A 19,442-nucleotide genomic window follows, 5' to 3' on the forward strand; every position below is an offset into this window, starting at 1 on the left:
CCCACTATCCTCGCCCTCGGTTCCGTGTCTGCCCGTGACCTGCTACTTCCACGCTCAATACCAGCTGTGCGCTCGCTGGATTCTGTCTGTGCTCTCATGACTTCAAAAACTGTCCACCTCACCAGCCAATCACAGACAGGTTTCTTTCCATCTCATCAGAGTAGGGCTTGCAAATATAGCATTCAGATGGATTAAATGAAAATGCTGCAGTTTTTGGCAGAAATTACTAAACATAGCGGTGGGATTGAAGAAAAAACAGCAACCAATAAACAGTTTAATATTTCAGCCTAAACTATTTAGTTTAAAATAATTCCTTGAGTTACTAAGTGAGGTGTAAAAAATGTTTTTGTCTCTTTTCTTTCCAGCTTCTGGGTGATGATGCAAAAGTTTCTTGTGATCATAATCATCATCATTGTCATCATTATTTAAAGTGAACTTTAACAGAAGGTAAAACAAAATAACATCTAATAAAAGGACTAGGGTAAAGACAACAATTTAAAACAACAACTGTCATGATGCAGCCTGAAGGCTGCATTCTGAACATTTTCCGGCTCCTTCCCCAGTGCAGCCCTGATTGGGAACACCTGGCAGGCTGCAATCATGTTGGACTCATTCCACCTGCTCATCCCACTATATATACTCACCTTAGTCTCTCCCTGATCACCGGTTCGTCTGCAGTCTCCTGAACATCATGCCTGTCCTGATCCTGCTCGTCTCCTGATCCTGTTCCTGTTCCTGTCTGCTCCGATCTGTTCCCGTCTGCCAGTTCCTGTACCCCTTCAACCTTGTCTGGTAAATGGACTCTGGTTCTCATCATCCTCTTCCTGCTACTTTAATAAACTCTGGAAACCAGCTCTGTGTGTGTGTGTGTGCTGTGTCCGGGTTCATCAAAGACAAAATCATGACAGAACGAACCGGTCAAAGGATGAACCCGGTCACACACAGAGCTTGGTGCAGGAACTGGCAGGACTCTGGATTTGCTCCGCTTCGGCCCAAGATCTCCGTGGGTGCCTTCGCCTCTGGTTCGTCTCACTTGGGTCGCTGTTTCGCGACGCCTCACCTCTGGTTCGTCTTGCCGGGATCGTAGTACACGATGCCCTGCCTTTGGTTCGTCTCACCTGGGTCGCTGTGCTGCAACGCTCGACTCTGGTTCATCTGGTTCCGGCACTCTCAAGGGTTCTGTGCTTACAGAGGGTCCTGCGCTTATGGGTTCTGACGCCTTCCCCGCATCCACTTGGTTCCTGCGCTCCCGGGTTTCTGTGCCCGAGAGGTTCCTGCGCTCGATGGGTTCCAGCTTTTGTTTTGTTTTTGCCCGCCATCCAGATACCTCCCTCCACCCGCCCAGGCAAGGGGATTATTGGTCGTCTGGAAGCCGACCTTGAGGGGGGGGGGGGTAATGTCATGATGCAGCCTGGGGCCTGAAGGCTGCATCATGACAGGACTTAAGAAGGTTGGCAGGAACAAACCAGAGAACTATTATTTTTTTTTCTCTTTTTGCAACGAAGGAACAGTTGCCTGCAAACCCTGAGCTGACCATTTATGCGCGAATAGATTCACATCTACCACCTGCTCTGAATGGCCTGATGGCTTTTTTTACTTCCGCTATTGACATACGGACTCTTTTTATATCGTATTACGTTTTTTTTCCCTTTCAAAGCTTTTCTATTCCGCTGACTTCCATGATCATGTTTGATTTTATGTGTCATGACGTTTATACTGTGATGTTGCATAATATTGATCAATATGGTTTTATGATTAAGAATGGAAACTGTCTGCTATGGAACCACACACCAAGACCTAAAGTTCTTGCAATCTTTTTGCTTTGATATAAAGAGAAACAGGATCTGATTGGTATCTATATTGTAGATAATTAAAATAATGTGCGCTTAGGAACCTAGGCACATCACAATTTGGTGGTAAATGGCACATCACCAAAGATAATCAACCAGACCTGGACCAGTGGAACGCCAGCTCTCAGGCTGTCCCTCTCTAAGAGCAGTTAGTCATTCCGTCCAATCTAAGCACGTCAGCTTCCGGCCTCCAGAGTCTGTCCATCTGCAATCTCCATGGCAACCGATAGTGCAGCCCAGTCTCTGGGGTCACATCATTTCTGCTGGTGTGCCCCAAAGGCACATCATAAAAAAACAGTCCAAATGTCCCCCCGTTGGTCTGCCCCTAAGGCACAGCACAATGAAAAGTAATGGTCCAGACAAACATCAATGGAAACATTTTAGCACCAATCAGCATGAATAGTTAATAATTCAGCATTCACACTCATTTTATCTACAATTTAGGGTTCAACTAATTGAGCAAGGCCTGTTTTAGGTTCCTAAGCGCACATTATTTTAATTTTACATTACACTAGGTAAGCTAAGACTGTTAGCTTACCTAGTGTAAGCAACCAAGGTCAAATCCATCTACTCTACCTCCACCCTGAAAAACCTCCTACTTGGTCCTCCATTCTTCATTCCATGGACAAACATCCATCATTTTCATACCTTACAAATTCCAGAGTACCAGTAGAGGGCATCACAGGGCAGGCTGGGATGTTCCCCACCAGAAAACGCCACCTCGCATCAGTCAGTAAAGACTGATGCAGCCCAGTCAGGGGAATCCCGCTCTGGGCCAATCTGAGCAAGTAGACCCCATATTGAATCTGAAATTTATCATTACCAACTAATTTAAGGATCTGTGATACCAATCAGATCCTGTTTCTCTTTATATCAAAGCAAAAAGATTGCAAGAACTGTAGGTCTTGGTGTGTGGTTCCGTAGCAGTCAGTTTCCATTCTTAATCATAAAACCATATTGATCAACATAATGCAACATCACAGTATAAACGTCATGACACATAAAATCAAACATGATCATGGAAGTCAGTGGAATAGAAAAGCTTTGAAAGGGAAAAAAAACAATAATACAATATAAAAAGAGTCCGTACGTCAATATCGGAAGTAAAAAAAAGCTGTCAGGCCAGTCAGAGCACGTGTCAGACGTGAATCTATTCGCGCATAAATGGTCAGCTCAGGGTTTGCAGGCAAACTTCCTTCGTTGTAAAAATAGAAAAAAAATCATAGTTCTTTGGTTTGTTCCTGCCAACCTACTTAAGTCCTTTTCTTGCTCCTCTGCTTGAAAAAAAAAACATTGAGCCGGATAGCAGTGAGTGTTCAGTTCTGGCTTGGGCAATGAGCAATTTATTTCCAGTAAAATGCCCTGTGAAAATGGTTGGCAGACACCAGGCTTTGTTTTCTGTTGAGGAACAGAAACAAAGTGTAAGTAGTGTTCTTATCAAGACTCCCAATCTCGTGTCATTTATCCAAAACTCTCTCAGCTTGACCTCCTGCACTGTAATCATTAGATCTTGCATTACCCCTTTATTAAAGGATAAATCTTAAAGTTCAACTTTGTCAGCAGCGTTTTTTTTCTCCCATGTGTGTCTCCCCTTTCAATGTCTGACAGTTGAAAGGTCTCTGTAGCATAATTTTATAATTTTATTAGTTTCATAGTTACTGTGTCAAGGTTCATCTCACCTCATTTAACACACTAAATCTCAACAAAGAATTGTATTAAAACCTTTTAGAAACTTCTTGCTGAACTAGCTCTAAAATACTTCGTATTTTTCTGAAAAACCCCAATAGAAAACCCTTAATGTAGCAGCATAAATGGTACGCTGCCACTTTAAGGTCTATTTCGGCTGCTGCATATAAGCAGGTACCCACCTGCCACGAAGTTGCTTGCGTCATGACGTCGTATCATTTTGGTTCCTGTGTCTGCTGAACTGTGCTGGGTGAGCGTGGCTGTTTCTTTGTTTGTTAGCTTTAATCTTAGTTATTAATGTAGTTTGGTCTGCTCTGTTTAGCTTCTTTCGTTGCTCCTCCAAAACCTGGACTGATCTGTTTGTGTTTGCTTGGTGCTGGGAAGGTAAGGGCTAGCGTGGCTAGATAACATCCACCCCATATAAATAAAGCCTTCACACAGCATTTTGTTACAGCTGCGCTGCATAGGCGGAATTGTGACTCCGTTTATTTGGCAGCCTGGTAATGAAACAGGTAAGCGGCTATCATAAATACTAGTTTTCATCAGCAGTTGTATTGATGATCTGCTCTATTTTTTTAGCTTCCTGATGAGTCTTTGACCACCATAATACTGGATTTGACACTCGCTGCTGTTTTGCCTATAAAGAACTGTTTCGCCTAAAGAAATTCTTAAAAGGACCTATCTGGACTTTCCCCCTGCTGCCGGGAGCATTGATGACACTACCATCCGGAAAAAGTGCAATATTGTAGTGCTATTGTACCACTGTTTTACTCATATCGTTTCATTTTTGCCTTTCTTTTAGGGACTGAGGCTTCTGTGGTGGCGGTGGTGATCCCTGGTGGCGGTGTCTTGTTTTGTGTGTTTTGTTGGAGCACCTTCTTTTTTTGTTTGCCGTGTTTTTGTAGTGTCCAGGGTGATCCCTTTTCTTCACTGGACGTTGCCCCTTTTCTCACCACTCTTCCCCCCCCCACTGGTAAGCCTCAGTTTCCTTTTGAAATTTAAAATATTTTATAATCAATTTAAATAAAAATACATTCACTGTTTTAACCATTCAATTGCAGATTATTGTGATTCTTTTTAAACAAAAGACGTATAGTGTTTAATAAACTTTTGTAAAACTATTTGAATCCTGTCTCATTTCCAGTAGAACTTACCTGTGTCCTTACTATTTTATTTTCCTGGAATTATTCCAGGTGGCGTTGTCGTATCCCATATTAACTTTAACATCTTACATTTGGGTTTCATAAAAAAAAAAGAAAATCCATCCACCCCCCAGGTTGCCACATTAAGTTTGTAAAAGAAAGCTCCACTATGTAGATTACCAGAATATTGTTGTGATGTTAATCAGAAGCAGCCCTATGTATCTTCTATCTTATTTTGAAAAGCTCAGCTGAGAAAAAGGAAGTGTGTGCATGCCCCTAGTGCACACAAAGTCATATTTGGCTGCTATTCAGGAAGTGGGTGTAGCCCAGGGCGGAGACAGTAAGTGGTTCTGTGAATCAATTTCAGCTTGACGTGCATCAAACCAAAGGACTTCTAATTGAATACGCCCTCCACCTAAAGCGAAGAGCAATTCTATCCCCATTAGTTGTCTATTTTTAATAATTTCTGTTGGTTTTAACAGACAGTTTTTCTAATTCACCCTGGTTGTATTGTATGTCCCCCTGTTTGAATTTTGTTTGAAACAAAACCTTTAAAATATAGTATGACGTGAACAGTAACTCATTGTTCCTCTTTAAAAACATCTCCCCCTGATCATTTAACTGCTTCATACAGCTCTAGATAACCATTTTATTAGACTTTAAACCTGTTTCATTCATTTAACATTTGTTTCATTGATAATACACCTAAGCACAATTTTAACCTCATGTAATTCAACCCATTAGTAAGTATCCTGTTCTCGGTTCTCATGTGTTTAGTTTAACCTTGAAAAAATTTAAGCAGACATTACTCGGAGTGACTGTTACATTTTCATTTATCCATTATCATTACTATTGCATTTTCTACACCTTTTCCAAATTTAGGACGCAGTGTTTGTTAAATTATATCACCCAGTGATCTATGAATCCTTATTTCCAAACCCCATCCTTAAGATGTGGTTTGCACCACATCTCGCCCTAGCAGATTAATTGTGAATACATTAAGTTTTCTCCAATTAAGCTACGTTCAGCTATGTTTTACTTTTCAACCGAAACACCCCCAGCATGGATAAAAATTTAACAATTAATAACAAACCTTAGATTAAATGTATTTATTACGTAAAACCGAAGCAACTAATAAAAATGACAAAATCCCTTTCTGAGAAATACAATTGATGTTTGGTATAGGGCCCATCAATATATTGGAGATACCCCTTCCATTTCCTCTCACCCATCTGGGGGAACAGATTTTAAGACAGGGACAGCTGATGGAGGTTTCAAAATCTGGGCAAATAAAGGTGTACAGAAAATGGCAGATCTTTATGAGGACAGGGTTCTTACATTTGAGCAGTTATGCCAAATATATAGCATTCCAAAGAAACACTTTTATAAGTATTTACAAATTAAACATGTCAAAACAAAACAATTGAATCCAAACCACCGCTATCATACCTAGAGAATATTGTGCTAGGAAATTTAGAGAGGTCATATTTCTTTATTTTATAGAGCTTTACTAAGGCACGATGAGGAATCCACTGCAGATAAATTGGATGCATGGAGAGCTGACATTCGAGAAGAGATACAAGTAGCGGACTGGAATACTGCATGCGTAAAGGCCCAAAAGCAATCAATCAATACAAGCATGAAACTCCTTCAGTACAAGTGGTTAATGTCAAGGTTTGTTTATCGATGAACTCAGGACGCGCACACGGGACTAAAGTTTAAGAGTTTTTATTTAAAGGAAGTGTGCTGGATGGCGGATGATGAAGACCGGAGGTTCAGGGCTGCAGAAGGTCAGGGATGTAGGTGATGGCAGGAGCTGACGGTCCGGCGTGAAAGAGAGTCACGACTCTCCAGGCAGCCGGAAATACTCAGTTCTGCTCGGCTAGCAGCCCCAGTAGCCACAGCAGGTTAGCAGTTTGTTTGCAGACACCAGGGCACAGAGCTGAGCTTCTCCAGGGTGGCTAGTCAGGTTAGCAGAACTTAGGAGACACCAGAGCACAGAGCTGAGCTTCTCCAGGGTGGCTAGTCCAGTTAGCAGTTCTCTGGAGACACCATGACACAGAGCAGAACTTCTCCGGGCACAAACAGCAAAGTATGAGTCAATAGAAACTGGCAGGACTAACCTTAAACAAGAAAAACAAATCTTCCAAGGCAAAACCGGGGACTGGCATGGAGAGGTGTGGAATGATGACGGCCCAGTGCTGAACTGAAGGCAGAGGCAGGTTTAAATAGAACACTTCACAGGTGGAACAAGGGTCTGGCTAATTGGCTGGTAAATGATAACAGGTGTGACTGAGAATCATTTAATTAAAGGAAATTAAATGGCAGACAGAATGGCTAAGGAGAGTACAAATAAGGTAAGGGTAGATATTAATGCTAGTTTTGGTATAACAGAAATAAAGGGTATAATTAAACAAAAAGCAAAAGAGAGGTGGCAAAAGTTATGGGATGAAGAAAAGAAAGGAAGGTGGTTTTATAAAATACAAAAGAGAATTGGACAAATGAGAATAACAGAAAGGAAGAGGAGAGAAGAGATAATTATTTCACGGCTTAGAATGGGACACACTGGATTGAATAGATCATTATTTTTGATAGGTAAACATCAGACAGGGAAATGTGACTGTGGGGAAGATGAGACTGTGGAACATGTCATTTTGAATTGTAATAAATATTGGATTCAGAGAAACAGGTTGACAAGTAAACTTAGTAACATGAAAATTAAACTTGATATTGTTGATTTATTGCAAAAGGAATCAGGAAGCAGAGGATACCAGGTCATATTTGAGTTTTTGAAACAGAGTAGGTTGTATAATAGGATTTAGTTTTTTTTTTTTTTTTTTGTCATGCGGTCCACACTCCATACCAGTTGGTGGCGGTAACGTTTTTTGCCAACCGCCAATAAAAAAATCAAGAATAAGAAGAAGAACTCATCTTTTTTTTAATTTCACTTAAAGTCAATAAATATATATAAAATATACAAGTAAACAAATATGCCAGGGGGTATGTCACAATAGACAAATACAGTCAGGAGGAAAGACAAACAAATTAACAAACATATGCGTTGGGGAGTGTCACATACACACGTGTGTATGTATTCTACCAATAAACATATCTTCTACAATATTAAATTGTCCAGAATTTTTAGTTGGGAACAGATTGTTATGGTTTTTTGCGCCTTCTCATGAGAAGAGAGTTGAATAGAATGAAAATATTGCCTGATTTCTATTAAATAAACATTAAAGTTTGGCTTTTTTTTAGAAATTTAAATTTATGCAAATGAAATTTGGCCAAGATAATAAAAAGATTGATAAGAAAAGGTTTGGGAAGCATTTTACTTTGTAGTTGAAAGCCAAATAAAACGTTTTTCCAATAAAGCTGAAAGTTTTTTAAAATATTTGAATCCACATAGTTACAAAATTGTTGCCAAAAAGACTTCCAGTATTGGCACACCCAGAACAAATGTGTAATAGATTCTGGGAGAAGGTCACAAAAGGTGCAGTTCACAGGAATATCTGATTTTAACTTTTTTAGGTAGTCTTTGGCGGGATAAATCCTGTGAATGAGTTTGAATGAGACTTCCTTCACCTTGTTAGTGAGGAGAAAGTGATTAGGTAACAGCCAAGTATGATTCCAGGGCACATCCGTCACAAAACGGTTCCAATATGATACGACACTTGGAACAGACGCCACTTCTCTCTGAAAGAGGGATCTGATTAACTTATTGTTCTTATGAAGAGATGAGGTGAGACATATTTTGCCAACAGGAGAGTCCATAGGAGTCAGAGAGGGAGATGAAGATTAATTGAGTCTTGGCCTCTGTCTGCATAACATGCAGATCCCAGATGAAATAGCTCCAAAAACTTTTGCATATTCTCCGGAAGAAGTAGTAAGGTTAAATTTAGAGAGAAACTGCTCATAATTCAATAAAGTGCCATTGTCATTGAACAGTTGATCAACCAGAGTAATGTCATGACTGAACCACGAATCCAAAAACAAAGATCTTTTCTTGTACAGGATCTCCTTATTGTTCCAAATAAAGTACCGGTGAGGCGAGAAGTTGTGCTTGTAGATAAGTGACCATGACAAAAAAAGCCTGCCGGTGAAAATTAGAGAGTTTGATAGGAAGTTTATATACATCAAAATTAAAAAAACAGGAAGAAGGTTAAACCCCCAAGTTTTGAAAAAAATGTAATACGGAATAGTATTCCATATATAAGTTTGAGATGCGAAGAACTGGTGAATCCAATTTATTTTGAAAGTGTTATTTAAGGTGGAGAAAGATAAACAGTTAAGCCCTCCATTTTCATATGAGTTAATTAAAGTAGAATTTCGAATGTAATGGATCCTATTCTTCCAAACAAAGTTAAAGAGCAATTTGTCAATTTCTTTTTCAGTGCTTTTATCAAGATCTAAAGCCTGAGCAGCATAAATGAGCCTAGAGATGCCTTCAGCCTTACTAAGTAGAATAGGACCTCATAGTGAAAGATCCCTGACCAACCACTGATTAAGTTTCTTTTTAGCTTTTAGAATTAAAGGATCAAAATTTAAGGAGCTACGATTTTTTTGTTCTTTTGTAATGGTTATGCCTAAATAAACAACCTCGTTTCTAACTGGAATGCCATCAATTGATGTCTCAGTGCAATCTTTAACTGCCATAATTTCACATTTTTTGAGATTCAAATGCAGACCAGAAGCTTTTAAGAAATTATTTAATTCTTGGATCGCTAATGAAACTTGATCCTTGTCCTTTAAGATCAGGGTAGTGTCATCAGCCAGTTGTGTTAGGATAAGTTCTTTTTCAGCAACAATTAACCCTTTCAGAGGACTGGTTTTAATATGATCTGCCAGAAGCTGAGCTACCAAAAGAAACAGGTAGGGGGAGACAGGACACCCCTGTCTGATTCCTCTGCTGATGTTAAATCTGGGAGAGGAGCCACTCCTTAATTTAATAGAGCTGTTGTTGTTTTGATACAGAGTTTTTATAATGGTTATAAAGAGCTTTCCAAATCCAAACTTTTCTAAACTTTGAAATATAAAACCATGTTCTACAGTGTCAAAAGCCTTATAAAAGTCTAAAAATAAAATAAATCCATTATTAGAAACAAAATTTAGGATAATCTAAGATATCAAGAACAAGTCTTATGTTATTTGTGATATGCCGATTTTTCATAAATCCTGAATGAGTTTTGTCAATGATTAATTGAAGAATTGATTTTAATCTTTTAGCGATCACCAAGGCTAATATTATATAGTCGGTATTCAGAAGGCAAATAGGTCGCCAATTATCAATAAGTAAAGAGTCTTTGTTGGGTTTTGGTATAAGGGTGGTTAAGCCCTGAGTGAGAGTAGCAAGCAGAGAGACTTTTTTAATACTTTCATTAAATACCTCTAATAAAAAAGGGGCGAGGTCATTAGAAAAATGTTTATGGAATTCGGCACTTAGACCATCGGTCCCAGGGGATTTGTTGGTTTTGAGATGTGCAATAGCATCAAGAACGGTTATTGGCTCCTCACAGCGTTTCTGGTCGATGTTAGAAATGGGTTTTACTATTAAATTATTTGACAGAGTTTAGATTGGTACAGATTTTCATAAAATGAACAACAGTATTTAGCAATATGATCAGGATCATCAGTTGTTGAGTTGTTATTTTTTGTCTGCTAATAGAATTATTGACAGCATTATATTTTTCAAGATTGAAAAAGTAATGGGTATTTTGTTCTCCTTCCAGCCATTTTCTTCTTGACCTAACAAATGCACCTTTACTTTTATTTATGTACATATCGTCTAACTTAATTTGTAATTCGGCTAATTCTTGTTGTTCTAAATCACTTAAAGTAGATGGATTTGAATAAGACATCTCAACAATTCTGGAAATTATATCATTTTCTTCTGCTCTAATAGTTTTGACCCTATTACTACAAAATTTTCTCAAGAATTTGCCAGATTCAAATTTAAAAAGTTCCCAATTAAGACTATATTGAGCATCTACATGGGCTTTAGACCAATACTGATTGAACAACGTTGATATATTTGCAGAGACTTCTTCAAATTGCAGTAAGGAACTATTCATTTTCCAGTATGATGGTGAGCAAAAGGACTGTATTTTGCCTGAGGATTTAAAAATCAATTCAATAGCTTTGTGTTCAGTAAGAGGAGTAGGAAGTATATTAACAGTTAGATCCTCCTTGTTTACTGTATTTGATATTAACCAGAAATCAATCCTAAACAACCTTGTTGATGATTTAATATTCCAAGTGAACATATAGTCATGAGGATGGATAGCTCTTGATAGTTGAGTTGGAGGCATTAGGTCTACTTGGAGGCCATTTATCAAGAGCTCCATCAAGAAGGGTATTAAAATCTCCTCCCATAGAATACGACCTCGTAGTGAAAGATCCCTGACCAACCACTGATTAAGTTTCTTTTTAGCTTTTAGAATTAAAGGATCAAAATTTAAGGAGCTACGTTTTTTTTTTGTTCTTTTGTAATGGTTATGCCTAAATAAACAACTTAGTTTTTAACTGGAATGCCTTCAATTGATGTCTCAGTGCAATCTTTAACTTCTATAATTTCACATTTTTTGAGATTCAAATGCAGACCAGAAGCTTTTAAGAAATTATTTAATTCTTGGTTCGCTAATGAAACTTCATCCTTGTCCTTTAAGATCAGGGTAGTGTCATCAGCCAGTTGTGTTAGGATAAGTTCTTTTTCAGCAACAATTAACCCTTTCAGAGGACTGGTTTTAATATGATCTGCCAGAAGCTGAGCTACCAAAAGAAACAAGTAGGGGGAGACTGGACACCCCTGTCTGATTCCTCTGCTGATGTTAAATCTGGGAGAGGAGCCACTCCTTAATTTAATAGAGCTGTTGTTGTTTTGATACAGAGTTTTTATAATGGTTATAAAGAGCTTTTCCGAATCTAAATCTTAAATTTCTTTAAGCATACTAAAAAAAATTCTCTATTGAGTGAAATAGTTTATCATTCTCTCCTTTGTTGTTGTAACCATAAATATTAGCACAAATGAAGTGATGGTATTCAAAAGTAAGAACCTGACAGATATAGTGTCCCATTAGGTCACATTCAGAGGCAATAATATTATCCTTAAATCTATGTTTTAATGTCATAACTCCTGCAGAATGCTCAGAACCATGAGAAAACCAAATCGAATTTCCCCATTGGGCTTTCCAAAAATTAACATCAACAATAGTTGATATAGGCTGGTGTCCTCACAGACATTTTTAACACCTCGCTGGACCAAGCCATAGTGCCAGCATGCTTCAAGTCTGCCTCAATCATTCCGGTGCCAAAGAAACCTCAAGTCACCTGTTTCAACGACTACCGGCCTGTTGCACTGACTCCCATAATGATGAAGTGCTTTGAAAGGCTGGTAAAGGAACACATCGTCTCCAGTCTCCCATCAACACTCGACCCGTTCCAGTTTGCCTACCGACGGAACCGCTCCACTGAGGATGCCATCTCCTCCGCTCTTCACCTGAGCCTGGCACACCTGGAGGAGAAGAACACGCACGTGCGGATGCTGTTCCTGGACTTCAGTTCAGCGTTCAACACCATCATCCCACAACATCTGGTGGGAAAACTGGAGCATCTGGGCTTCAACACACCCCTACGAAACTGGCTGCTAGACTTCCTCACCAACAGACCTCAGTCAGTCTGGGTCGGACAGAACACCTCTGATGTCGTCACCCTCAGCACGGGCTCCCCTCAGGGCTGCGTCCTGAGCCCCCTGCTGTTCACCCTGATGACACACGACTGCGTCCCCAGGTTCACCACCAATCACATCGTGAAGTTTGCAGACGACACAACGGTGGTGGGCCTGATCAGAGACGACAACGACCAGGACTACAGAGAGGAGGTGGAGCAGCTGGTGGGTTGGTGCAGAGACAACAGCCTGATCCTGAACGTGGAGAAGACGAAGGAGCTCATCGTTGACTTCAGGAAAAACCGGCCTCACCATGCTCCACTGCTCATCAACAACTCAGCGGTGGAGGTGGTCAGCAGCACCAAGTTCCTGGGGGTGCACATCACGAACAACCTCACCTGGACTGTGAACACCACGTCACTGATGAAGAGGGCACAGAAGCGACTGTACTTTCTGCGGAGGATGAGGAGAGCCCGCCTGCCCCCGCCCATCCTCACGACCTTCTACAGAAGCACCATAGAGAGTATTCTGACCAGCTGTCTCTCTGTGTGGTGTGGAGGCTGCAGTGCCTCCGACTGGAAGAACGTGAGGAGAGTGGTGAGGACAGCAGAAGGGATCATCGGGGCTCCTCTTCCCTCCATTAAGGACATTTCATCGCAGCGCTGTGTGTCTCGAGCCTGTAACATCATCAGGGACCCCTCACACCCCCACCATGGACTATTCTCCCTGCTGCCCTCTGGAAAGAGGTTCCGCAGCATCCGCTGCAGGTCCACTAGGTTCAGCAAAAGCTTTTTCCCTGCTGCCATCAGACTGTTGAACTGCTGAAGTACAAAAGTGTACCACACTAGATTCGCTGATTTGCACATTTGCACATTTGCACATTGTATCGTATCCTGCAAAATTGATGCTGCACCTTAACCGGAAACGTACTGCAAAACTGTGTACAATGCAACTGTCTACTTTTAAATCACTGCTGCACCCTACTGCATATTTGTCTACATTTGGTTTACATTGTTTACATTTCAACTGCCTACTGTTCACTGCTGCACTTTATCCGGAAGCAAATTGAAATTTATCCTGTAAGTGACTGCGATTGATCACTGCACTTTATCCTGTACTGTAATTCACTGCAAGGTATCCTGTAGAGTTACTGCAATATTTCTGAGCTGTGTGAAAACGAAATTTCGTTCTGTATGCACTCTGTGTATACAAAATGACAATAAAGAAAGTCTAAGTCTAAGTCTAAGTCTAAGTTGAATGACACTCCTGAAAGAAACAAAAATTACAATTAACATTTTTGGCAAATAGAAACAAAGCTTTCCTTTTTAACATATTACGCATCCCCCTGGCATTGAGAGAAATAAATGAAAGATTTAACATTTAGAGCACAAGAAAAAAGTGCTCGGTCAGAGAAGGTGAATAGTAACATAAACATCGTGGACCAGCACCTTATTACAGAACTAAATATTAGTTGGCACTAAAATTTACATTCTTAGAACAATAAAGTGAACCAAGCAGAATATCTAAACTCCAGATTACTCCTCCACCGGGTCAAAAGTTGCAGGGATCTTCACGCCGTTGATGAAACCGCGACCACCTACAAAATATGCTGATTTCCCCTCTTCCCGAGCTTTCTGGATGGACGGCTGTTAGGATATCAACGAGGTCAAGTGGAACGAGCTGTTTATCCCAGAACTGCATGGCACACTTAGATGAAACACCCTCGGTGAAACACCCTCGGGGTGTTTCACCGTAGCGGGGCACGGTGAAAACAATAACACGGCCATAGTTTCCGTCGGAAGTCGCGGTCTTCTTTGCACAGATCTTCGGTAAAACAAAGACAATTTTTTTTAAGAAAGTCGTTGCCTTTAGCTGCTTTCCATATGTAGTCTCGGTACCTTCTGGCGACAAAACGAATGATAATAGGACGAGGACGGGAGCTGCCGGCGAACCTTCTCCCAGCTCTTTGAGCAACATCAATAAAGAGCTGAAGCCTCTCTTTTTCCCTCGGCAGAATTTCTTGGCAGACCCGGGTCACCTCCGCCACTACGTCCTCCTTCTCCAAATCTCCATGAAGTCTGAGGTTCCAACGGCGACTGTAGCGCTCCAGCTCGGTAACACGAATCGAACAGGCTGTGGTGTTTTTTTCAGTGAGCTCTACACGTTTTTCCATGTAGTCAACCTTCTTTTTAAAGAGTTCCATTTGTTCAAGCACATGTCCCAGCTACATTTCCAGTGCATCACTTCTTGTGTTGATCAGGTTAGCAAGCATAGTAATGGGATCTTCAGTATTTAGGTTGCTCGCCGTTCGAGGAATACTAGGAGAAGGTTTCTCGGCAGCCGGTGACTTACTTGGTGTTACCGGGAGCGGGGGGAATTCATCCTCCTCAGCATCTGTTTGTGGCTCCGTGCCAGTGTAGTTATGGTCGTCAGTCGCAGGCAAGGTAGTTGTGAGCAACTTATGCTCATTGGCTCTTTTTTGGGCAGCTTTTAGCATTTTCTTTCAAGAGGAGTAGTAAAACTTGATAAAAATTACGTTCTTCTCAAACTGTTAGTTGGGGAATCTAGCAAATAATTGCCAAATTAACGTTCTGGTACTGAGAGCACGATGCAACATGTCTTACACTTCCGCCATCTTGTCGGAACTGAGAAGAAGAACTCATCGCCTGGTTCGGCTCTGGGAAGGGAGACGTCATCACCTTGCGACTGGCTGACTTGGAGCGGAATTTGAATTGACGAAGCAGAATCAACACAAAGTTGCTGAACGTGTGCGGTTGGTAAAAACTGGTTTGTGACTGGACTGCTTTAGCGTCTCAGGTTGAGGATGAAGGAGATGATGAAATGTATTTAGGTGACTGGACTCCAGTGCGTGGTAGTAGAGGGTCGGGAAGAGAGAGAAGAGAAGGCAATGTGTCAGAGACACAAAGTAGCAAACGGAGGCTGGAAGGAAACAGTTCGGATGAAAATAATGTAGGGTGTAAGAGAATAGTTAGGGAGGAAGCTAAACTAATAATAAAGTTTAGAAAGGAGGATGAAGGTATTCATCTTAGTCCGTTGGCTCTGTCGAGAGAATTAAAAAAGAAGTTTGGAGAGCTGACATTTGCTAAGATCCTTAGAGATTGGGAATCTGTTGGTTACAGTGAGGAATGAAGAACAGAAAAATAAAGTAATGAGCACACAAAGTATTTGTAAAAAAATGATTACTCAGGTAAAGATTTTGGGAGAGGATAAAGTAATAAGAGGGGTGATTACAGGTATTCCAGTGGAGGAAGATCTAGAAAAGTTCCGACGAAGTATTTATGGAGGAGAAGTAAGCTTACATTAATACATCATAACAAGATAAATCAGTTAATGAAGTATAAACATTAATCCCAACAGATGGGTAAAAAAAATAAAGTTAATGAAATTAATTTAAATCAGTTAGATATATGTCAGACAGTCCCATTAACAGCAATACCATCTTGGATACTTCCTGATGCTAAAGTTGATCTTTCATTATTAGAAAAGAAGGAAAAAGATAAATATCAAATTATGAATAAATATATAGAACAAGAACACTTAAATAAATACTATAATTATATACAAATATATACAAATGCATCAAAAAACACAGCTAATAGGGTAGGGATAGTATTTATCATACCACAGTTTCATATTAAGGGATTAGTGATGGAGTTTCAGTGTATACCGGAGAAATGCTAGCTTTGCTTTTAGCAGTTCAATGGGTGGAAGAGGTAATACCATTAAAATCTATCATTTGCTCAGATTCTAGTTCATCATTAGTCAGTTTGCAAAATAATCAGTCAGACAGTAGAGCAGATATATTAATTGACATACAACAAACACTTTACAGAATAAATATGATGGGGTTAGTAGTAAATTTTGTTTGGGTTCCGGCACATAACGAGATTAAAGGAAATGAAATGGCAGACAGAATGGCTAAGGAGAGTACAAATAAGGTAAGGGTAGATATTAATGCTAGTTTTGGTATAACAGAAATAAAGGGATTAATCTTTATTTTTGATAGGGAAACATCAGACAGAGAAATGTGACTGTGGGGAAGATGAGACAGTGGAACATGTTATTTTGAAATACTGGATTCAGAGAAACAGGTTGACAAGTAAACTTAGCAACATGAAAATGAAACTTGATATTGTCGATTTATTGCAAAAGGAATCAGGAAGCAGAGGATACCAGGTTATATTTGAGTTTTTGAAACAAATTAGGTTGTATAATAGGATATAGTTTTTTGTTTTTTTGTCATGTGGTCCACAATCTGTACCAGTTGGTGGCGGTAATGCTCACATAACGTTTTTTTGCCAACCGCCAATAAAATTCAAGGAGAAGAAGAAGAACTCATTGCCTGAGTGTTTGCTAGTAATGGTTCTCTGAGCCCCCTGAGTTAAAACCTTTGCATTTCTCCTGAACCAGCTCTCAGCAACAGTTGTTGTTGCCCCTCTCTCTCTCAGGTGTTCCTTCGTGACACCGTGGTGCTTCCTAGTGAAGTCTCACTTCTGGCCATCTGGATTCTCTTCCCTCGTAACGCCGTGGATTGTTACCCACTGGTTGCCCGAGTTCTCCTTCACCTCCACAGTTCTGGATTTCAAACGTTATCTGGATTATCTGGCTGGCAGTCGGATTACTTCTCTGCAGCTCTACACATCTGAAGTTACCTGTCCGCCCTCCAACGCAGTCTCCACAGCTGGAACCTGGATAACTCCACAACATCCACAAACAAACGGGGACCACAGATCCACAGAGCTCACCGCTTGGCTGAAGAAAGTAAGATTAAATTTGCTCCTTTGAAAGTTTTATCCAACCACCCTAAAAACTCACCAAGTTCTTCTGTTACTCTTCAGTGTACAGATGACTCCGTGAACCCGCCTGCAAGGACTCAACTACTCCATAAACCACCTTTGTAAAATAAACTAATTTAAGTGATTTCCTGTTCTACTGGTGTTCTGCATGTGGGTTAAGAAATTAGAAGCCACCATGACAGAACACTCAGGCCAACAGACTAGGCCTGCAGAAGCACTCAGGAGGACATTAGCTAAACAACATTCCCTCATTCAGAACCATGATTCCGCTTTACAAGAACTTAGCAACCGTCAAGCAGAAACTAACTGCCGCCTTGAAGAATTAACTAATTTTTTACAAGATTCTTTTCGACAGACCTCTGCTCCCGCCCCAACAACAATTCATGCTTCCGCATCCAGTCCTGAGACACAAATCCAGTCCAGGTTTTCTGATTTTAGGCCACCTAATCCTGAGAAATTTTCTGGTGAAATAAGCAAATGCAGAGGTTTTCTGTTACAGTGTTCTTTAATATTCAACCATTCTCCCCAGAGTTTTATCTATGATAGTGCTAAAATGTCCTTTGTTGTTTCTCTATTGTCTGGTTGAGCCTTGGATTGGGCTGAAGCCAGATTTCCCACGCCCACTGATTTCGGCTGTTCTTTTGATGAATTCCTGAAGGAATTTGAACAAGTCTTTAATCAAGACTCAGACAAGACGTCCACTTCTCACGAATTGTGGACTATTAAGCAAGTGCAAAGGACGGTAGCAGATTTTGCTTTTGACTTCAGAATAAAAGCAGCCGCTTCAGGTTGGAATGCTACTGCATTAAAAGGCACCTATTTTCACGCCCTCAATGAGCAAATAAAAGATGAATTTGAAAGATGAAAGCTCTTTCTCTTCCACCTCATCGCCCCTACGATTGTGCAATAGACCTTCTCCCCGGAGCTCCCCTACCCAGTAGCAGGCTGTATGATATTTCTCGCCCCGAACGAGAAGCTGTGGAGAAATACATCAAGGACTCTTTGGCCGCGGTAATCATTTGCCCATCTTCCTCTCCTCTAGGTGCTGGATTTTTTTTGTAGGCAAGAAAGATGGATCCTTGAGGCCATGCATTGACTACAGGGGTTTGAACCAAATAACCATTAAAAACAAATACCCTCTGGACATTTTGAATATTTAGTCATGCCGTTTGGCCTGTCTAACGCACCGGCTTTTTTCCAAGCTTTAGTTAATGATGTCTTGAGGGATTTTCTCAATGTTTTTGTGTTTGTTTACCTCAATGACATTTTAATCTATTCCAAGTCCCTGTCTGAACATAAAAAAACATGTCCGTCTGGTCCTGTAACGCTTCCTGGAAAATAAGCTCTACGTCAAAGCTGAAAAATGTGAGTTTCATCAGCAAGCAGTCTCCTTCCTGGGTTTCATTCTCGAGGGCAGACAGGTAAGACCAACAGAGGAAAAGATTACTGCTGTTTTGAACTGGCCCATCCCAGAGACACAAAAATAACTCCAAAGGTTTCTTGGTTTTGCCAATTTCTACCGTCAAACAAATTACAGGGGGGAGGGGGGCATTCCATTTTTTTAGGGGGGCACACTTAAAAAAAAAAAAAAATATATATATATACATATATATATATATATATAATATATATGTATGTATGTGTATATATATGTATGTATGTACGTGTGTGTGTATATATATATATATATATATATATATATATATATATATATATATATATATATATATATATATATATATATATATATATATATATATATATATATATATATCCATCCATTTTCCAAGCCGCTTTATCCCTCATGGGGTTGCGGGGGTTGCTGGTGCCTGTCTCCAGCGTTCACTGGGCGAGAGGCGGGGTACATATATATATATATATATATATATATATATATATATATATATATATATATATATATATATATATATATATATATATGTATGTATATGTACAGAGAATACAGAGAAAACAAATTAATAAGCATTAAAGTGCAGTTTATGGGTTGGGTTTCTGCAATGTTATCAGCATGTTAAAAACTCATCTTCAGAACCAATGTCTGCTCAAAATGGTGATCTGCACCAAGTAATCTACTTTCAGCAGTTATCACCGGTTATTGCACCGTAAACTGCAGAAAATACGTGCAGAGTTGCTCTGTCTGCATTTACTACCGTAGGCTCCTATGACGGAGGGATATTTCAGCTGGATACACTCAAAGTGTCTAGTGCAGGCAGGTCTCTTAATAACCGCGGTTTCATCACTTATTTTAGAGCCCAAATAAACG

General features: G+C 40.1%; 1 long non-coding RNA gene across 5 annotated transcripts; it reads left to right on the forward strand.

Moving 5' to 3' along the window:
- The first annotated feature begins 3,054 nt into the window (after window positions 1-3,054).
- LOC118561157 lies at window positions 3,055-17,431 on the forward strand. Of its 5 annotated transcripts, none has more exons than XR_004929811.1 (5): window positions 3,055-4,048; window positions 4,116-4,509; window positions 14,356-14,491; window positions 16,811-17,123; window positions 17,201-17,431. It is a non-coding gene; the product is annotated as an uncharacterized LOC118561157 (long non-coding RNA). The 5 variants fall into 5 exon arrangements; XR_004929812.1 differs by having other exon boundaries at window positions 14,356-14,455; XR_004929813.1 differs by lacking the exon at window positions 14,356-14,491.
- The last annotated feature ends 2,011 nt before the right edge of the window (window positions 17,432-19,442 follow it).

Source organism: Fundulus heteroclitus, unplaced genomic scaffold (assembly GCF_011125445.2).
Source record: "Fundulus heteroclitus isolate FHET01 unplaced genomic scaffold, MU-UCD_Fhet_4.1 scaffold_57, whole genome shotgun sequence".
NCBI lineage: Eukaryota > Metazoa > Chordata > Actinopteri > Cyprinodontiformes > Fundulidae > Fundulus > Fundulus heteroclitus.